This window comes from Syngnathus typhle, unplaced genomic scaffold (assembly GCF_033458585.1).
Source record: "Syngnathus typhle isolate RoL2023-S1 ecotype Sweden unplaced genomic scaffold, RoL_Styp_1.0 HiC_scaffold_139, whole genome shotgun sequence".
Taxonomy (NCBI): Eukaryota; Metazoa; Chordata; class Actinopteri; order Syngnathiformes; family Syngnathidae; genus Syngnathus; species Syngnathus typhle.
Window position 1 is genome coordinate 1 of NW_026872045.1, and position 2,500 is coordinate 2,500.

Consider the following 2,500-nt stretch of genomic DNA (forward strand, 5'->3'; position numbering starts at 1 on the left):
CGGGCGCAAACCACTAACTCAAGCCCGGCATGGCAGCTCGAAAGGCGGCTAAGCATTCAAGGAAGCACCGTCTGGAGCTTCAGAGCCGTTCCGCCTGACTTTTAACGTAGAGTACCGGGCGCAAACCACTAACTCAAGCCCGGCATGGCAGCTCGAAAGGCGGCTAAGCATTCAAGGAAGCACCGTCTGGAGCTTCAGAGCCGTTCCGCCTGACTTTTAACGTAGAGTACCGGGCGCAAACCACTAACTCAAGCCCGGCATGGCAGCTCGAAAGGCGGCTAAGCATTCAAGGAAGCACCGTCTGGAGCTTCAGAGCCGTTCCGCCTGACTTTTAACGTAGAGTACCGGGCGCAAACCACTAACTCAAGCCCGGCATGGCAGCTCGAAAGGCGGCTAAGCATTCAAGGAAGCACCGTCTGGAGCTTCAGAGCCGTTCCGCCTGACTTTTAACGTAGAGTACCGGGCGCAAACCACTAACTCAAGCCCGGCATGGCAGCTCGAAAGGCGGCTAAGCATTCAAGGAAGCACCGTCTGGAGCTTCAGAGCCGTTCCGCCTGACTTTTAACGTAGAGTACCGGGCGCAAACCACTAACTCAAGCCCGGCATGGCAGCTCGAAAGGCGGCTAAGCATTCAAGGAAGCACCGTCTGGAGCTTCAGAGCCGTTCCGCCTGACTTTTAACGTAGAGTACCGGGCGCAAACCACTAACTCAAGCCCGGCATGGCAGCTCGAAAGGCGGCTAAGCATTCAAGGAAGCACCGTCTGGAGCTTCAGAGCCGTTCCGCCTGACTTTTAACGTAGAGTACCGGGCGCAAACCACTAACTCAAGCCCGGCATGGCAGCTCGAAAGGCGGCTAAGCATTCAAGGAAGCACCGTCTGGAGCTTCAGAGCCGTTCCGCCTGACTTTTAACGTAGAGTACCGGGCGCAAACCACTAACTCAAGCCCGGCATGGCAGCTCGAAAGGCGGCTAAGCATTCAAGGAAGCACCGTCTGGAGCTTCAGAGCCGTTCCGCCTGACTTTTAACGTAGAGTACCGGGCGCAAACCACTAACTCAAGCCCGGCATGGCAGCTCGAAAGGCGGCTAAGCATTCAAGGAAGCGACGCCGGCCGGTCCGCGGGCCAAATAGGGTCCAGTAAAGTACCGGGCGCGGCCACTAACGCCTTGTGGCGGTCGCCTTGTGGCGGTCGGGGGGTGGCGGTCGGGGCTGGCGCTTGGGGCCGGTGGCGGTCGCCTTGTGGCGGTCGCCTTGTGGCGGTCGGGGGGTGGCGGTCGGGGCTGGCGCTTGGGGCCAGTGGCGGTCGCCTTGTGGCGGTCGCCTTGTGGCGGTCGCCTTGTGGCGGTCGCCTTGTGGCGGTCGCCTTGTGGCGGTCGCCTTGTGGCGGTCGCCTTGTGGCGGTCGGGGGGTGGCGGTCGGGGCTGGCGCTTGGGGCCAGTGGCGGTCGCCTTGTGGCGGTCGCCTTGTGGCGGTCGCCTTGTGGCGGTCGCCTTGTGGCGGTCGCCTTGTGGCGGTCGCCTTGTGGCGGTCGGGGGGTGGCGGTCGGGGCTGGCGCTTGGGGCCAGTGGCGGTCGCCTTGTGGCGGTCGCCTTGTGGCGGTCGCCTTGTGGCGGTCGCCTTGTGGCGGTCGCCTTGTGGCGGTCGGGGGGTGGCGGTCGGGGCTGGCGCTTGGGGCCGGTGGCGGTCGCCTTGTGGCGGTCGCCTTGTGGCGGTCGCCTTGTGGCGGTCGCCTTGTGGCGGTCGCCTTGTGGCGGTCGGGGGGTGGCGGTCGGGGCTGGCGCTTGGGGCCGGTGGCGGTCGCCTTGTGGCGGTCGCCTTGTGGCGGTCGCCTTGTGGCGGTCGGGGGGTGGCGGTCGGGGCTGGCGCTTGGGGCTGGCGTCCGCCAATAGTGGTTTAATTTCGGGAGGAAGATTGATTTTCGTCCCAAGCCCGCCGCTGGAGAAAATTTTAGGTACCAGGAGTGGATTTTTTTTGTCCACTCAGGAGGGGGACGTTGGCTGGTTTGGTGTCCGGGGGAAAGTGCTCTTTTCTCGGCCAGGAGAAAGATTAGACTCCCAGCCCGCCGCTGGAGAAAATTCTAGGTACCAGGAGTGGATTTTTTTTGTCCACTCAGGAGGGGGACGTGCTTTGTTGTCCGGGGGAAAGTGCTCTTTTCTCGGCCAGGAGAAAGATTAGACTCCCAGCCCGCCGCTGGAGAAAATCTTAGGTACCAGGAGTGGATTTTTTTTGTCCACTCAGGAGGGGGACGTGCTTTGTTGTCCGGGGAGAGTGCTCTTTTCTCGGCCAGGAGAAAGATTAGACTCCCAGCCCGCCGCTGGAGAAAATTCTAGGTACCAGGAGTGGATTTTTTTTGTCCACTCAGGAGGGGGACGTGCTTTGTTGTCCGGGGAGAGTGCTCTTTTCTCGGCCAGGAGAAAGATTAGACTCCCAGCCCGCCGCTGGAGAAAATTCTAGGTACCAGGAGTGGATTTTTTTTGTCCACTCAGGAGGGGGACGTGCTTT